General features: G+C 38.2%; 1 long non-coding RNA gene across 1 annotated transcript; it reads right to left on the reverse strand.

Annotated features, from left to right (window-relative positions):
* Nucleotides 1-4,240: 4,240 nt before the first annotated feature.
* Nucleotides 4,241-15,907, reverse strand: LOC136749656 (uncharacterized). The gene is made up of 4 exons (XR_010816774.1): nt 15,609-15,907; nt 12,959-13,158; nt 7,884-7,928; nt 4,241-6,886 (listed from the first exon to the last, which is right to left on the reverse strand). It is a non-coding gene; the product is annotated as an uncharacterized LOC136749656 (long non-coding RNA).
* Nucleotides 15,908-19,164: the final 3,257 nt, after the last annotated feature.

Consider the following 19,164-nt stretch of genomic DNA (forward strand, 5'->3'; position numbering starts at 1 on the left):
GGCCAACTTCTGACCTCCCCAATATGGCGGCACCGTTGACACATTGGTCACTTTAACCCCCTTCACATTTGAGATTGAGGGCCGGGTGAAAACTTTGGCAGCAACGGACAATGAGGCATCTACGTATATATATCTATGGTTGATCATTGGCAGCTAAAAAATGTAATAATCGTCTAGTGAGCTAAACGTTTGGTTGTGAATTGAAAAAGTGGTTGTCTCTACTGTCAGTGTTAACAAATTAAGGACAATTTAACAAACTGATTCGAAAACTCGTAAAATTAAAATATGTTGTAAATCTTCATCTTACAGAGTTAAGTAACAGCAGACATTTGTTTTTGATTTGGGTGAGTTATAAACTGGTTTAGTTGACTGTTAGATCTTAAAGTGATTTAACATGCATTAACCACTTGACTTACAGTACTAAAACTAGACTTTGTTGTTATGGCAACAATAATACAGGGTTTCCCACAACATGGCCAAAAACCTGCGCTGCCTGGCCAAACAACCACCCAGCCCTTCTATTCAAAACAGGTTTGGTAATGTATCCATCATTTGTTATTTTGACATTGTATACTGAGTTTTACTAGTGAATTCACTCATGGATTTGACTGACATCGGATGAAGATGGTATTGACTATGTCATTTCTGGCACAACATTTTACTTCCGGCTGATGACAATCTTTTTTTCTGGATGCAGCACTGCTCTTTTATCAATGTTACCACCCCCTTTTCTCCTGCACTTGCAGCTCCTCGCTTTGCACTCTTCAGCTTCCATATCAGACAGAGCAGTGAGATGTAACTGAATAGTCCCCTTCACACTCACATACCAGCAAAAAGCAGGCAAACACTACTCAGAAGACTTCAAAGCTCTAGAAGACAACAAATATAGTCAGGAGGGAAACACAAACCATATGTCAATCTAGGGTGCATTTTTTTGCTATGACCAGGTTGTGTTTTGCGGTGTGGTTACTGAACCCAACAGTCACATATCATTTGAACCAGTTAACCGAGTATAAGACTCCTTTCTCAGTTCATGGTCGTGTAACAAGAGGCATTATGAAATAGAGTGGGGTCTTGACATACTGTATACTGCAGCTAACAAAATCAACTAAAATAAATTAGAAAAAAAATAATTTATTCAAGTTTGGGTACTGCATTACGACAGCGCAAGGACGTGACGCATTACCAGCATTCCAGCAGCAGTTTGCCACAGTCAAACAAATTTGCCAAGTTAGACTGTTTCTCTGCTAGAAAAAATATGAACCCCATTCCCGAGTTCATAGACCCTTGTAAGTGTCACAGGTAGTCTGTGATAATGTAACCCCAATTACGCCATCCCAAGTATTTAAAGAGGAGGGGACCCTCACACTACCCTCAATGGACCGCCACACAAGTTTGGACAAGGATCTCAGATCACCCACCATGGACACCAGAGGATTCAGTAAGAAAATGTTTCTTATTATTGCACACAGGGCAAGAAGTCTGTGTTTAACTATCAAAAAGGAAACTACTTAAAATGGCCTTTAATATTTAGTTGGCGAATAAAACTGAACTATTCTAAATCTGTTGCTTCTTTCATTTCACACAACACAAAACATAAGTCCAATCCAACTGTAGTCACTGCTCTATACCTCCTGAGCCGTCTCTCTCTCTGGGATTGTGCGCAGATAAGTCTTTTAATACTTCTGACAGCCTCCTCTTTTCACCTAGTAGACCTGTTGACTGTGAATCTGTTTCTCATTGCAGGTGCCCTGACAGGAGCCCGACCAGGATACTTGAACCTGAGGGCCGTCTGCTCATTGGACACACTACTCCGCAAGGGGGACAGGAGCTGCAGAAAATGTGACTGCGACTGCAAATGGTAAGGTAATTGTGTCCTCGTATGAGCAATTTCTTTAATCTGTGTAAACTGGGAGCTTCCACAGGGGTTGAATACTTACGCAAGCAACATATTTCAGTTTTTAATGTTTCTTACAAATATTTCACAACATAAAACCAATATAACCTTACAATAATTTATTTTGAGTTTCAGTGTTTTAAAATAAAATATCAATGTACCATTTGTAATTCAGTAATATGAGAGAATTGGTCAGGGGTCTGATGTTGTGTCTCATTAATATTTTTGTCTAACATTCTCATTTGAATATGACAGGGATGGGTTTGTATCATAGAATTGCTCTTATGTCAGTACTATGAGTGCTGGTGTAGATTTCTGAGGTTTTATTCCAAAAATAAAATAAAGTATAAAATAGCTGTTGAATAAGACCCGAAAACAACAGTATGTATCTTTCTGCATTTGGTGAATAATACATATATGGAGAGTCATTAGTGCCAAAATTAAGATGCACTTCCAGCATGGCTACATGCTTCTTGATTGTGGTATTCTGATATGCTGCCTTGCTTCTGGACGATGGTATTCTGATATGAAGACCTGCATTTGTATTTGATTATGGTGATGTCATGGAAACATGAAGATTCATCAAATTTATTTGCATACAAAATGCATTTTAAAGCATTACAAAAGTAAGTAATAAAATCCATACAAAATACATAAATAATACATTCTAGTACAATGAGGTAACAAGTGCAGACGTAATACAGTTAAGTCCAAGGTATGTGCTGAAGAGATGGGTAGGTGAACTTCATACATACTTTCACTGCTCTCAGGTTTGCTATTGTAAGCAAGCTGCACTTGCTTGTTTAATTGTTTAAATTGAATATTCTGCTTGTCATGTAAATGTGAAATATTAAAAATCCTGATGCATGTAAACAGAGCACTCCTCTATTTTTTAATTCTTATATTTGGCATTTAAAATACAGAATATTATATGGTTCTGTGAGTATAACGCCATTAGAATCAGACTTCTCACAGAAAAGGCAAAAAAACCTAAATACATTATCTTGTGTTATTCAGTGCGGCTAGTGGATTAACAAGCACCATCAAAGCGATACCAGCTGCAACTTGTTTACTTCACCTCTCTTCACACACCCACTCCACCAGCAGCTCTCTGCTACATTGCAACTGTATCTGGTTCATATAACAATGGTTAAGTTAGATGTTTTTGTCCAGTCTCCAGGAAATGGCACTATAGCAGAGATGTTCAGCAGCTTCTTGGCTAAGCGTCATGCTGTTCTGCACCAGACAAACTTGAACATCTGTTTTCTATGCCAGGGGGATTAAAGCAGGGATTCCAAAGTTTTAGTTAGTCACTTGATAAGCCATAACCTGCTCTAATAACAATGAGGGTAATACACATTGCATAGTGAAGGCAGTTCTGCAAGAGCAACAGGTATCTCAATTGACCAGCACTGGATATTGTGTACAGTTTATGACCCAGGTTAAATCGAAACGTTGGCCCCCCCACCCATTGTAAACTACAAACCCAGAGCCAAAGAGTGGGTTTCAATCAGATAGAAGAAAAAGATGCTATAAATAATGCGATTCACCTGTTGCAGTGGTCTCACCTTGGTCAGGCTGCCAGGAAAGCGCCAAAAAGTTTGCACTGAAAAAGAGCAGTGTCTCAACTCCCAATCTGTAAAGTAAAAACCCTGTGGATAAAGAGGGTTGACAAAGGAACACACAGTAAGGTAAGAATCAAATTAATTAAAAATATGAATATAAAAATTATTGTTTTCATTAATTAACTAAAAACTAACAAGAAAGATGTGGAACCGAGCCCCATAGTACACGTTAATACATATACCTTGAGCCCGACCATGGAAGCCCGATGAGGCACAACCCACCCCAGAGTGCTGATGGAGGACTAACAGTGTACCCACACCCCAAGGTCTGACAGGACATCGCCACCCAAGGGCTGTTGATGTTCCACCTCCCCACAAGGGGCCCCCACCAGAGGGTAGACCACAGCCAGCAGCACCATTTCAAATCTTCCAAAATAATCTTCTTGTTGCTATAACATAATTATATTACCTGGAGGAGAGGCAACCATTAGGACTAGGCCTTAAGCTGTGGACCCCAGAGATTTATATTCTTCTATAACTATCTGCCATCCAAAAAGAGTTTTTATGCCTAATGGTTTACTTTATGTTGGTTTTGAATGATTTTATTTATTTTGTTGTTGTATGTTTATCAATCTATAAAGTGCTCTGTGGCTACCATGCAACGGGCGCTATACAAATAAAAATTGATTGAGACTGTATCCTGATGATGCTAGACTCTTGGAGATCTCCAGCCATTGCCCTTGGATTTGAGCAAAAACGCCAGGAACTCGAGCAAAAATGCCAGGAAAAAGGGTTCATTTTATTTTTTCCTGCAAGACAAGTGTCAACTGCGCAAAAGGATGGCAGGAACAAACAAGACAAAAAAAAAAAAAATACATGAAAATAACTGGAAAATGAAAGCTTATAAATGTTACAATTTTTGGAAAGAACAGCAGCATTGTTTAGAAACATAACATGTTTTGTTTTATTTGGTAATATTAACTTTAGATCTGATAGTTTTATATTGTTCAATCAAGGAAATGCGTTTTTCTCAAAAGAAGAAAGGTTGTGCAACTGTTTGGCAAAATTCTGCTGTAGGGTGATTTCACCTCATTCACACTCCCAAACCACTTTTCTCACACCACATAGTGGTAATATTTTCTTGCATCCTCTTCTTCTCATGGTAGTGAGTGTTTCAGTACCCTTGTACATATTGATGATGAATGCAATAGTGGCAAGTTCCGCTTTTTGGAAATGTTCTATTGTTCTATTCTACTGTTCTATCAACCAATCGAATATCAATGCTATTTTCTGACAACACTCTTTGACTATGATGATGAATGCAACTAAAGGATTGATTATGTGTAGAACCTCCTAGAATACCCTGACCTTTAGAACAGACAATTTATGTTAAGTTCCAGACTACAAAAAGCTGATGCAGGATTATTTTTCCAGGATTTTATTTTGAGATACTTACAGGTGTGAATAAATGTGATCATTGTGTTTAAAAAAAAACATGCCATTCTTTTTAAAATGTATGATGTTGCTCTATGCATTGTTGATAGTACTGACATTTTACATATTTTATTATATATAAATGATTATATATCAAGCAGCTAATATAAGCCTTGATTAAAATGGCAAAATTATTATTTTGTGGCTCGTTAATAAGTTGTTTTGCATGAGTACAGTAAAGGCTTACATGGTAGAGAGTTCTATGCATCCTTTCAGCACCCTTCTGCTTTCATACACTTTGGATTGTGTTTATTCAAAAATAAAAGCAACTAGGAAGAGAAAATCAATGTGGTGCCACAAAAAATAGCAATCCAGTCAAGTTTTAAAACAAACCTGCTATTTTTATACAAACATCCTATTAAGAACTCAATAGATGGGAGAAGCCGTCACTTTCACTGTGATCAACTCTGCAGTATAAAAGACATTCCAGGAAAGGCCAGCCCCATGAGATGGTACACAACAGATCGAGTTTTCTAAGCTTACTACACAACAGCGACCCATGTACTGGGGTGCCTGTGAGCTCTCCAGTGTTCCCAGTGAGAGCTGCATCAGTTCAACGTTCAAAGGTTTGGATTCGCAGTGTGATAAGAAGCAGGTGGCTTGGCAGTGCATGCAGTGTAAGCTGTCTACCACTCCCACATAAGTAGCACTATAAAAATAAATAACTGGCAATTGTAAATTGATGTCTATATTTAAAATGAACTGTATTAAGACAGAGAAGAAAATGTAGTGTCTTGGGTCTGCCTTAAAGTAAGAACTTTTGTTACAAAAAGCATACTTTGGATCAGGGATACAAGCAAACCATATAAAAGACTTCCATTTCCTAAATAATCATGCCTTACATTCTTGATTAGCCTGAAACACAATTTATTTAATTTTTAGTCAAGAAATTGAATTAGCAGCACGCATGAATACTAATAAAAGAGAAGGAGAAGTAAATTAGTGAATGTCTCTGCTATGCTTTTAACTCTGGACTCTAGTATTTACATAGCCTGGCCTGGCCTGGTCTGTCCACATAGAAGCCAAAGGAAAGGTAACAAATTTTGTTTTCATGGCACTTGTCCCTTTCCATCTAGAGACCTGGTTTCAAATGTTGGTGTGAAGATGCAAAATGCAACAACAAAAAGTAAAAAAGTATCTCAGGCTTATACATCATTGTAGCTTTTGGACACAATCTGAAGACCTTAATGTATAATAAGATTATATAATACTCTGACTACATAACACTATGCAAAGGTGTTGTAACATGAAAGTCCATCTGGGAGCTAAATCAGAATAGCTGGACACCGTACTTGCAAGACATGCTGACAAAGCTAGGCAAAACGGAGGAGAAAAATAAATAAAAGGACATGTCCCCCTCTTTTTAAAGTAAGGGTCTCAAACTCAGTTGTTCCTGGGTTTTGTCCAGTTCCCAGTTATGTAATTTGTATAATCAACTGATTGTCTGGATGAATTGAATAATTCTCTACAAGCTTAAAGGTAAAGCCAAAATGACTTGTAAAAGACCTAAAACAACATATCTAATTGATAAAACAACTAAATTTAATCATGTAATTAAAATGCCCTGCTGTAATGAAGACTAGAAGACACTGCAGCCCTTTAAGAACTGAGTTTGAAACTCTTGCTCTAGAGCGTGGTAAAAGTCTGCAGTGCATAATACATTCAAGTTGAAAAGTTGACCCCCAGTCACTATTTTCTTCTCACTCCCAGATTGTTTTCCGGAAAATCCATCCTCAAACAGGCATCACTCCAATTCCTCTGTTTCTAGTCCTTTTTTCTTACTTTCCTTTGTTTAGTTTTCTCCCCTTAATGTAGATTTCTTCTGTGGGGCAGCTGGCCAGAGAGTCAGATTTTGTAGTTTTGAAATCTGGTACATATGCATCTCTTTTCCCTTGTCTCTCATATCTGTGTTCGCCCCAAACCATCAACCCTGCAGAAAGAATTGTTCAAAACAGTCACTGAGAGGCGGTGGGGGGGTATGTTAATGATATATATATATTACATAACTACAAATATTTATCATGTTTTATTTTTCTAATTAATCAGAGCTTAAATGTGTTTTTTAATGCATATCGAGAATTCAGGTACCATACTGCCTCTGCTGATGTTCTTTTATAACATCATTGTATATGCCTTGTAGAAGCTTTAATACTAACTGGAGGGTGACGTCTCTCTTATGTTCACTTTGATTAGAGATCCCTGGGTGAAAGCATCTGCACAAATTGCATAATGCAGATACAAAACTGTTTAACTGTGCACTTGACAACCAATGTACTGGAATGCAGACATATCTTTTGTGAGAAATGTGAAATTGAATTTAATAAATCATTTGAAAACTTTCATTAAACAGAAAAAACATATTGAACCATTATTAATTTAATAATTGAAAACACCCATTTTCATTTACTTATTCATCAATACCCATCTCAAGAAGACATTATATAATAAATGAGAACATTATAAGGAAAGTAGGAAATTTAATTTACAGGATTTCATTATCAATATAGTTTCCAATAGAGATGGCTTTTCTTTTTATTTTACAAAATGTCTGTGGAATGAATTAATTGTGATGTCACTTGATTTATGTTATAGATTTTGCTATAATATATAATATATATATAGCAGGATCTGTGGTTAAAAATCAGTTTTTAGAGGCCACTGTACCTTGAGTTTGTTAAATATGTATAGATGACGCTGAATGGCACAACTTTGCAAAAGTGGCAACCTACATCAAAAGATCCGAGTGAGTGCAATGTTTAATGGCTCACATCATAATTGAACCCATACTGAAACATTGGAATTTGTTTTAAATTAATTATTTATACTAATTTATAGTAATATTTATATATCAATAGTTTTCACAACTGGAACGCCTGAGCTGGCAACAGATGTTTCCAAGGCATGGAATGTGAAAGACATCACCTCACCTTCCCAGCATGTACAGCATGTGTCCGGGGTCATCAGAAAAAACCCTGTTGAGTGAGAGCACATTGCTGAAATCTAACACTGAAATCAAAACCCTAGATCCAGGGAACTGCATCCCAGATCCAGAGATTAACTGACATGTGCTTTTCATTAAAGACAAACGTCTTGGGCTATTGCCACTGATAAAACTACATAAACTGCTCTGAGTTCAATCTCCACATAAGCATAATAAAAAAATGTTGCTCCTCACAGCAAATGTATCTAACAATTTCCCTAATCAGCTCATTCCCTAGTTAGCACCCACTCTTTTTAATATGGTTTAAATTTGAATGCCAAACAATTAACTACACATGAGTTTATTCAGGTACATTCCCCTGCCACTTCTGTGAGTTTTTTGGTATGTAAGGAAGTTTACAAACAAGAGGAGGCCTTTCGACCCCTCGTGCTCGACTGGTGTCCACCAATAACTTAGTGATCCAAGGATCCTATCCAGTCTATTTTAAAAATGTTCCCAAATTTTCAGCTTCAACCACATCACTGAGGAGTTTGTTCCAGATTGTAACAACACACTGTGTGAAGAAGTGTCTCCTATTTTCTGTCTTGAATGCCGTAAGCCAAATTTCCATTTGTGTCCCCGGGTGCGTGTGTCCCTGCTGATCTGGAAAAGCTCCTCTGGTTTGATGTGGTCGATGCCCTTCATGATTTTGAAGGCTTGAATCAAGTCCCCAAGTAGTCTTCCCTGTTCCATGGTGAAATGGTTCAGTTCCCTCAGTCTCTCAGTCTCTCAGTAGGACATTCCCTTCAAACCTGGAATAAGTCTGGTTGCTCTCCTCTGAACTGCCTCTAGAGCTGTAACTGTAACACAGTATCCAGATGAGCTCTAACTAGTGCATTGTACAGTCTGAACATTACTTCCCTTGTTCTCAATTCTACACTTTTGACAATATACCCTAGCATTCTGTTTGCCTTTTTTATTGCTTCCCCACATTGTTTGGATGGAGAAAGTGAGGAGTCCACATAGACTCCTAGGTCTTTCTCATGCTTTACTTAATCTAGTTCTGTTCCTCCCATAGTCTAATTATAGTGGACATTTTTGTTACCTGCATGTAATACCTTGCACTTGCACATTGAATTTAATCTGCCTGGTGTCGGCCCACAACTGAATATTATCCAAGTCTCTTTGAATAACCTGTGCTGCTGAGATTGTATTTGTTGAGCCACCTATTTTAGTATCATCTGCAAATTTGACAAGTTTGCTAACTATCCTAGAGATCAGATCATGAATATAGATTAGAAACAGCAAAGGCCCTAGTACTGATCCCTGTGGAACTCCACTAACAACCTCACTCCAGTTAGAAGCGACTCCTCTAATCGACACCCTCTGTTTCCTAGACATCAACCAGTTCATAATCCATCTACTTACATTACCCTGAATGCCTACAGCTTCCAATTTGAGGATCAGTCTTTAGTGCGGAACCTTATCAAAAGCTGATTTCTAAAAATCTAAGTATATCATATCATATGCTTTCACGGCTGTAGTTGCATGTTCAAAAAAGCAAATTAGTAAGATCTGCCTTGTCTAAACCCACATTGACTATCAATATTTTTTTCCAAAATGTTACAAGTCATACAGGTGACACTGATTGATCTATAATATCCTGGCTCAGTTTTATCCCCTTTCCTGTCGATAGCTATGATATGTCCAGTCAGCCTATAAATAATTTGGAATAAGTACAGGTAAGTACAAGTACAATAAGCCCAAGTGATGTTTGTTTTCAGTTCTGCTAGTCCCTTTAGTACCTCCTCTTTGTTTATCCTGATCTGTCTTAGAGTTTGACTGGAATGATTGTTAACCTGTGGCACATTATCTGTTTTTTCCAGCGCTCCTAGCAGTCACACGTACATCAGGTGCTCTCCGATATTGTTTGCTTTTATGTTTTAAGTTTTATTGAACATTTGCTGCAAAAAAATAATGTGTTTTATGGTTGTAATGATTCATCACATCTTCAATTTCATTTGTCTTTCGATAAAAATGTCATGATTCGGTTCGATTATAATCACTACAGCAAACGGATGTGTTGCTCGCAAATGATTCTGTAAACTAGTCACACTGCCCTTGAAAGAAAGGCATTGCTTGCAAATGAAACAGGAAAAACTTATTTTTTCTTTAATGTTTGACTGGACTTTTGACGTAAATTACGTTGCTACATTGTGTGTTAGCAGGGAAGGTATTCATCCAGAGACTTGGGTTTGCAACCTGATGACAACTTGATAGATTGAATTCTAGTCAGCAGATGAGAGCTATATCAGGTGCAAATCTGCTAATAACATTAATAATTATAATAATATATGAATATATGATGTATAGAAAATCACGTGTTTCAGCAATCAACATGATTATAAATCTTTCACAATTACTAATTTCATTACAAAGCCCGGATTGTCGGCAATATTATATTCAGTAAAGCCCACCACATAAACTGCGGGTCCGGCGGCTGGAGAAGAAAGTATTTATAACTTATAAATTTGTAGGCGTTTACAGCTGAAACACCGTATATGTATTTAATTAAAATATTTAGTAACATATAAGAACGGACATGCGGGAGAACTTCACATACGACATATGCTGTCGTTTTGTTTTTGCTGATATTTGAATTACTGTTGGTTTGGTGAACCCAAGTAAGTAAATAAATACACATAAATAAATTGTGATCACCGACTTTAAATTCAATGGTCAAAACTGAATGTTTACAACATTTTCTCTCGATATTTTTTTACAAATTACTCGTGCAGAACCTCTGCCCTACCTTTTCCTATGTCATTGGTACCAATGTGGACCATGACCAGTGGATTCCCCCCCGACTTTGGCCAGTAGCCCGTCTACTAGTTTAGGGAGATCTGCAACCTGAGCACCAGGCAGGCAAGATACCATGTGGGTCTCCTTATCACTAGAACACATTGTGTGATCTACGCCTCCCTGTTCTGGGGGGGAGTGGACACCATGGTGCTCAACTGCCATCCCATCCTCACTGTCCAACCCAGTGTCCAGCAGAAGGAACCTGTTGGGCATTTCTAGCTCTTGGGTTGTCTCTGCTAAGGGGCGTGCACACCCTTTTCTGCAGTTACCACCTACTGTAAACCAGCACTTTCCTGCTCTAAGGTCTCATCCTTCCTACGTTTTGCCGTGCACACCATCTCTCTCATGGGCTGACTGACCAATTCATGCAGATAACTAATACAGCGCAGATCAGCAAGATGAGCCTCAAGATCATAGACTGATCTCTATAATTATTATTATTTATTTCTTAGCAGACACCCTTATCCAGGGTGACTTACAAAATATAATAATAAATAGGACCTCAACATGCCGACAACGTTCACAGATGAAATCTTTCTGGATGAGTTCATCCAGGAAGGCAATCATTCTGCAAACCTGACACTGTAATGGCCACATGCTTCTAAATTTAGTATGGTCTTTTGGTTATTGTTCCAAATTCAATTGCTTGACTCTTTGTTTTTTAATGAGAAACAGCACAGCTCTCTCTCAACGGCATATTTTGTACCCTTTAGCTAACTGTCATCTATTGACAACTAACTAGCTTCACCTGGCAGAAAGCACTTCAAAATCCCTCCTCAAAATTCCTTCAATAGATCACATTTCCTTCAATCTATTTACTATAACAAACACAGCAGATGTACTGAATTAATTACAATTAAGACAAACTAGAATCAAGATTAACTTCTATTAAGGCAAAATAAAAACAAAATTATGAATGTTAAGACTGTCTGAAAGTAGAAACACAACAAGATAGCTCTCTCTCACCTGTCCTGTGTCTGACTTTGGCAACTTCTAACCACTTCTATGATTGGATGCAGGCAATCAGTCAAACAAAAACACTTTCTGGAAGCAAGTGCTCTGTATCACAGAAGCAGAGGTGAATTATTCAGTTCCTCACATCCCCTAGTTGTGAGATTACCTGGCTACGTTAATGTATACGAAGGGTGGGTTTTTCCTTTAAAATTACTTGGTCGACTAGAAAAGTGAGGTTACATTCACAACTAAAAAAACGTTTATTTGGAATACTGTGTTTCACAACTAAAAAGACTTCATCTGGAATACTGCATTCAATTCTGGTCACTGCCTTACAAGAAGGATATCGCTGCTCTAGAAGCAGAGGAGCTCTCTCAGAGGAGAGCAACCAGAGGAATTCCAGGACTGAAGAGAATGTCATATTTCAGACAAACTGAAGGAATTGAATCTTTGGAACAGAGAAGACTACAGCACGACTTTATCCAGGTCTTCAAAAGTATGATGGTATCGACCATGTAAATCCAGAGGGCCACTTCCATTTCAACAAAGCACAAGGACCTGGGACAAATATGGAAAATGAGTTTAAAGCCTTTCTGAACAAAAGAAAACAGTAGACTTCTTCACACAAAAAGTTGTGGCAACATGGAATAATCTACTAATGCATGTTTTTGAAGCTGACTACTTGGGATCATTCAATATTAGACTGGATGTGGTTCTTGGAAAGCTAAGTTACTATGGTTTGAATGACCTGCTCTCGTATGTAGCCTTTCTTATGTTCCTAACAACTGTGTGCCACCCCAGAGGAAATTACACTAGAATTAGACGGTAAAGCAAGTTTGCATCTTAATCTAAAGTACTGTTGTATAATTTGGACTAGATCTGGGGTTGATTACAAATGCAAAATGTGTTCAATTATATTGAAGTAGTTCAATTGATTGATTAATAGCAGTTAATTCCCAGTCTAATTACACCATTGTCAATCTTCAAGTTTATAAACATACATTCCTTTGTAGGCTAATTTTGTTTAAATAACAATTATCATATACAATACACTTGATTATATTGCTTTGTATATCAACTTTTATGTCCTTGTAATTCTGCAGCAAAACTGCATTTTGAACACTATCAATGTAATTGAAATTCAGAGTCAATATGACTACTGTAATTTTAATTATAATAGACCTAAGGTCTGCTTCCTGTTGATAATAAGACATTGCTATTACTGTTATTACTGCATTACTGATCTTCCACACCCAGCTCACTCACCCATCACCCCAATGGTAAAAAGCCCTATCCTGGTAGAAGTTGCAGAGGAATAGCCAGACACTGATGGTCTCCATCCAAAAGATTACAAAGAGGAACCAGACGGAGGACAGCAGGAACAGTTCACACACCATTCTGGAGGGAAGGCAGCTGTCTGCAATTCAGGAAGTTGGGAGAGAAAGGGTGCTCTGAAATGCAGAACTCTGTAATGAGAGGGGAGAGAGAGAGAGCACTGAGACCATGTGCAAAGGGAGAGAGGGCTACAGCTAAATTCCCTCAAGATTTGTTTTTGCCATCTGTATTTGAACAAGTTGAAGGAATGCCAAATCCCTGATCTTCTATTACAGATTCCCATACCTAGATCCGAGAAGATTACAGGAGGGTCTTCTGCATCCTTTTACAACTGGAGTTTGTAAAAGGATCCTGCACGGGATCTTACAAGATCTTGTAACATCCCATGCAGGATCTTGTACAAGATCCTATCACAGGATCCTACAAGATCTTAAACAGGATCCTGGCCAAGATTTCTACCAGGGTATTGCCAAGTTGGTGATCACCATCAGTGGTGCACTTTCTGTAAGAACGACTTATAGCCTAAATCACAAAGCTCACCTGGAGGATTTGTAAAAGGAGATAAGAATATGGATCAATGTATTTCTAAGACTGAGGTCTATTAACAAAGGAAACAAACAAACAACAACAAAAAAGTTACCCGAAATGAAATGATCACTACCACAGCCGCCAATCAATCCCGGTAGGATTCCATTGCTCAGTCTTTTGGCTTATACTCGTTTTATGGCTGATATCCGTCTATCATGCCTGATTTTAGCAGTAGGTGGTCTGTAAAAAGATCTTCCTTTCACATATCTTTTCCCTCGCCCCACCTGTTGTGACAGCCTGGCACACAACAACGTTCTAGCATCGTAGATTAACTTTGTCACACTGCCTTCCAAGTAACCTGATTAGCTTGCCTGCCAAAATGGCGACTGTTTTGATCCAGCCGGCTAGGCTGCTGGGACTGTGACGTCATCTGTAGGATCTCTATAGACTGCTTTAGGCAGTATCCATGAAAACTGGCATAACCCTTCCCCCTTTGGGCAGTACTTTTTTTTTTTATGTATGTATTAATTTTATTTTAAAGCCTCTAATGTTGATTGGCTTTCTACTACTACTTTTTTTGTAGTGGTAATGAAAATTGACGATTTGGCTAAACTAGAACGTACCTTGGCTAACAATGGCTTCCTCACAGAAATGTTCTGCATGGAAATACAAATTAAATGAAAACACAGTGTAACAGTATTTGTACAATGATGCTGGTATGCCAGGCAAGAATGAACCTCACCATAAGGAAGTAGAATAAATCTCATATGGTACAAATTGTTACTAGGACTCAGCAGCAAAACTACAGTAAGTTCCTACCCATTGAACCCACATAAACCAGAATTTACCCATTAACCTTTAAATTCCACAACAATTTGATACCCCCCCCCCCCCAACAAAACATATAACACACTATCACAATTACCAACCACACACATATCAACTTACTCTTCCAACTACAAAACAAAAGTGATAACCAAATGTGTCACTAGTCTATCAAAAACAAAATCAAAATAAACTTTCTAGAGGTGATTACAGATATGAAATCTGATTTAAGAATTCAAATTCTTACATGTGATCGAAAAAGTTTACAATAATGAAACAAACCAGGGGTCAGTTTAAATTTAGTAACATGACCGAAAATAGGAGGCACTTCCTTACACGAACAGTGGTGGAGGTCTGCAACAATCTACATGGCTATGCAGTTGAGACTATTACACTGGGTCACTAGGGTCAAAAGAATATATGTGTATTTAAAATATATTAACTGATACAGAATCGGGACACTTGAGCCTAATCCGCTTCTTACAATCCTTCTCTATGATCCTGCTCCAATGAGCTCGTCTCAAATCCAACCAGCCCCTACGATTCAAACAAGCAAGATGGACCAAATGATTGTTTTCTCATTTGTATTCTTACTTATGTTCTCATGCAATGGTATGGGCTGCTGTAGCACATTATAGGGCAACACTGACTAGTTTAAACAGCATTATATCAAGCCACAGACACAGTACATCTCCAAAAGGAACAAAGACACGTGTCACACTAATTGCATCCGATTTCACAACACGGACAGGAGCTACATGAGGAACAGGGAAAGAGATTAAAAAAGTCATACAGGCATTTATTTCTAAAAAAGTGTTTCTTAAAAATGCAATAACGCACATGCAATCAATTAATACTTTCCATTATAATATGTTTGACTATGTTCATTACAATTAAAACAAAAACTAAAGACAATTTACTAAGATCACACCCTTTCAACCAGTCATTGAGTCAAGTGCACCTCATACTTTTGAAATCTATAGCAAATCAACTACAGTAATAACTAATAACACTTGTCTGCGCTCTCTACTGCCATTACATTCAACTAAACATGCGTATGAAAGTAAATACATGTTTTTACCTAAATGAAGCACTATGCTTTCCATATGTTCGGTACGTTATCCGTTTACAGTGTGATAAATGATTGTCATAATTACATATTCAAAGTGATTACTATATGTATATATATTATATTATTACTATATAAAATCTTAGTAGCTCGTCTTACCACCGCTTCTCCTGCGTCTGCTATCGGGCAAGGGGCTCTAATAAAGCCCCCGGATATCCCAAGGCCTTCTTGAAAACAATGCTGCTTTGGAATGAATACGTAGGCATCCAGCAGATGAAACAAACATAAATAAATAAATATCTAAAACGAATAAGCACACCAAGTGCCTTGACTCGTTTGTGATGTTTGTTATATTTTCATAATTAGTCTACATAATCAAACGGTAACCGTATCTTAATGTGCTCTCACTCCAAGCCAAGGCTACACACATCCCTCGAACTGAATTTTCAAAATGTCAACAGGAAGCGATGGAGTGCAATGAAACACGCCTACAAAGTGCAATTGAAATGTATGAACATTGAAAACTCACCATTGAACCTCAGAGGTTAAATCAGACTATTTTTTAATGCAGAGCAAAAAGTAACAATAACAAAAAGCGCCAGTACAATACCAAAAGTACATTATAGAAGACTGAATAGATAAAAAGCATTACATTCCCACTGTATAATCATATGGGTCTAAATAAAACACTTGAGGGGGTTGTGATTTAACACCATCTTTTAAAAGCATGCTGATTCCTTGAGGAATGGCATCCATGACAATTCTATAGGATTGACCAGAATATTATATGTAGACAAATATTTGGAGTAACTCAAAAGAAAACCCTTAGTCTTAAATAACTAACAGGATATTATTGTTGAACCAAGCATTTGTTTTGTGAAATTATGCAAGTTTGTAAGATATTGTATCAATACTACAGTTGCACAAAAGTTGGATAAAATGTAGTTTGGCATGAAATTCCTAATGGAGACTGGTTTGGAGAGAAATAGTTTGGTTCAAATTATTATTATTATTATTATTATTATTATTATTATTATTTCTTGGCAGATTTGACATAAGTGCAAAACAAAGTGCAAAAATACAGGTCGGTAAAGGCATCAATCATTACAAATTCAATTTACATAAAACATAGCAATTCAACTTTTACAACTTCCAATTTACAATTTACACAGGCAAATGAATGTTAGAGGTGTAATTCAGGGAGGAAAAATCTAGATTTTACATACATTTAACCTTTGATGGGCTTTATCTCTGATGGAATTACAATGTTAAGTGGATATAACATCAACATGTTTAGATAGGTCACTTAAGGTTGTACTGGAATATCATATCTCTCACATTGATTCATGGCCATAAGCTCAGACCCAGTGATGCAGAAAATGTCTAAATTGCTTTAAATCATGAAATCTTTCAAAGTCATGGGGAAGATCCATACTTCAGTCCCATTTTAATAGAGTTTTAACAGTTTTACAAAAATTACCAAAACCAAATTTGCAAAGTGACAAAATCGAACCTGAAAATCCCAATAGTAGAAAAAGACAAAAAAACTTTATCAAAACTGAAAACGACAAAAATGCAATAATCGCTGCTGATACGCGGAACACCTCCAAAATTCGAACCTGGAAACGCCGAAAAGCAAAAAAATATAACTTGACAAAATTGAAGATCGACAACAACGCCAAAAATGATGAGATCAAAGCTGAAAACACCCCAAAAAAGTCTAAAATTCTTAAATTGAATATGAAGACTCTAAAACAGCGGAAAATTATAACAGCAAACCTGAAGATGCCGAAAAAGCCAGTAAGTCTGAAAAGGATGAAAATTTTAAAAATAGCGAAGTTGAACCTTAAGATGCCAAAAATGACAAAAAACATGGTCAAAGCTGAATACGCTGAAAAAGCCAAAGTCCATCAGAGAGCTTCCAATCACTTTTACAATGATCTCAAGCACCCATGTCGGTTTTAAGGGCAGAAATGCAGGGTATAATGACAACAGACCAGAAAAGTGAGGGCACCTTCCCCACAACAAGAGATGGCGGAGTGCAAGAGGTGGTAGAGAAAATGGAACATGCAGTGAATTAAGAGCAGTGACCGTCCCCAGCCAGGAGAAGGGCTGCCTACTGTCACAATCTGCCTTCCACAGGAGTTTGTTTTTCTCTCCTCAAAGCCTAATATCTTACTGAACTGATTGCAGGGAAAATATAATTCTTCTGCCCATAACATTTAACTATATACTGTCACACTATTTTGAGTGTCATTTCACAGCAGCTTTTAAAATACTGTATTTCTCATCATGCTGTACATTTAATACTCATGAAACTCATGTCTGCAAGTCTCATTCTGTCCACATGGTGGAGATAAACACTATAAAATGAGATTCATGCTTTTGTTCACTTTGTGCATTTTAAAAAGACATCAGTTATAGTTTTTCTTTTACAAGGTGTTGGAAGGTTTATGACCACGATCCCCACCAGCGAGTGACACTACTATAGGCCATGGAGCAGCCTGTGTTGATCTAGTGGCCTGTCGAGAGACACCCCCTGTCACACTGTGGCCCCCGGTTACATTTTAAAACCTTTACAAATTATCAGGAGTCTCTGCTATGTTTAATTTTGTTTTTTAGAGGGTACGATCAGCTCTATATACCTGCTTCACAGAGCTCCTGCGTCAGCCTGGCTGGAAGGAAACCAGGTCCCGGGCTATAAGGACCTTTGTTGGAAAGGTCAGGACATCGGTGCTCCCTTGGCTTTGTGGTGGGGCAATACGGCACTAATTGAATATTCCTTGCTTATTTCTTATGTTTTTATTGTATTATTTTCCTTTGGGGTGAGAAACACACACACACATGACTAAAATTTGTGACACAAGGAATGGTCCAGAACAGATTAAATGTGTAGACGCACTGGGCCCCCTCATGCCATTCTGCTAGACAGCCTGTGAGGCAAACCACTTCCAGCGTATCAACTATCAGACACACTGGGTTGACAGCCTGTGGGGCAGAAGTCCCAGCTGACCACAATCAGAGCAGTACACCTACCCACTGTAAAGAGTTCATTTCCCCCGCTTTTGGGCAGTTTCTCCCATTCTTCTTTGCAGGACCTCTCAAGCTCCATCAGGTTGGATGGGGAGCTTCGGTGCACAGCCATTTTCAGATCTCTCCAGAGATGTTCAATCGGGTTCAAGTCTGGGCTCTGGCTGGGCCACTCAAGGACATTCACAGAGTTGTCCTGTAGCCACTCCTTTGTTATCTTGGCTGTGTGCTTAGGGTCGTTGTCCTGATGGACGATGAACCTTCACCCCACTCTGGAGCAGGTTTTCATCAAGGATTTCTCTGTACATTGCTGCATTCATCTTTCCCTCAATCCTGACTAGTCTCCCAGTTCCTGCCCCTGAAAAACATCCCCACAGCATGATGCTGCTACCACCATGCTTCACTGTAGTGATGGAATTGGCCAGGTGATGAGCGGTGCTTGGTTTCTTCCAGACATGACGGTTGCCATTCAATCCAAAGAGTTCAATCTTTTGTTTCATCAGTCTGAAAGTCCTTCAGGTGCCTTTTGGCAAACTCCAGGCAGGCTGTCATGTGCCTTTTACTGAGGAGTGGCTTCCGTCTGGCCACTCTACCATACAGGCCTGATTGGTGGAGTGCTGCAGAGATGGTTGTTCTTCTGGAAAGTTCTCCTTTCTCCACAGAGACACGCTGGAGCTCTGTCAGA

The sequence above is a fragment of the Amia ocellicauda genome, chromosome 5, assembly GCF_036373705.1.
Source record: "Amia ocellicauda isolate fAmiCal2 chromosome 5, fAmiCal2.hap1, whole genome shotgun sequence".
NCBI classification, from domain to species: Eukaryota; Metazoa; Chordata; class Actinopteri; order Amiiformes; family Amiidae; genus Amia; species Amia ocellicauda.